Source organism: Elephantulus edwardii, unplaced genomic scaffold, assembly GCF_000299155.1.
Source record: "Elephantulus edwardii isolate Elephantulus edwardi_28Jun2011 unplaced genomic scaffold, EleEdw1.0 scaffold01450, whole genome shotgun sequence".
Classification (NCBI taxonomy): domain Eukaryota; kingdom Metazoa; phylum Chordata; class Mammalia; order Macroscelidea; family Macroscelididae; genus Elephantulus; species Elephantulus edwardii.
In genome coordinates this window covers 3665-4141 of record NW_006401200.1, presented here as the reverse complement: position 1 = coordinate 4141, position 477 = coordinate 3665, and the positions used below count along the sequence as shown (strand labels likewise).

Sequence of the window (477 nt, the reverse complement as noted above, 5' to 3'; positions counted from 1 at the left end):
CAGCACTGGACTCAAACTGGCAGGAACAGACACTATTTTGTATTATCAAAGAACAAAGTCTCACACTCTCTTAGGAGTGAAAGAAAACTGGTTTTACTAAAGAATAATCATCACTGCTACTGGGTAGCACACAGTGAGACTGTTAAGTGCTCAGAAGTATGGAAAAAGTTGTTGTTGTTAGGTGTTGTCAAGTGTGAGTCATAGCGACACTGTGAACAACTGATCCGAACCCTGTCCTATCCTGCGCAAACCTCACAATCTCCGATACACTCAAGCCCTGTGATACACTGCAGTGCCTGTGTACCTACCTGGTTAAAGGTCGTCATTTTAGGAAGATCTCTACCTTCCAAGCACAATGTCCCTCTTCAGGGAATAGCCTCTCCTATCAACATGCCCAAAGTATGGGAGATGAAGTTTTATCATCTTTACCTCAAAGGAGCACTCTGGCTGCACCTTCTCCCACATAATACATACCTG

The 477-nt window shown here is 43.8% G+C and overlaps 1 pseudogene; it reads left to right on the top strand.

Moving 5' to 3' along the window:
* The window catches only part of LOC102873928, a 3786-nt pseudogene that overhangs the window by 548 nt on the left and 2761 nt on the right, over window positions 1-477 (top strand).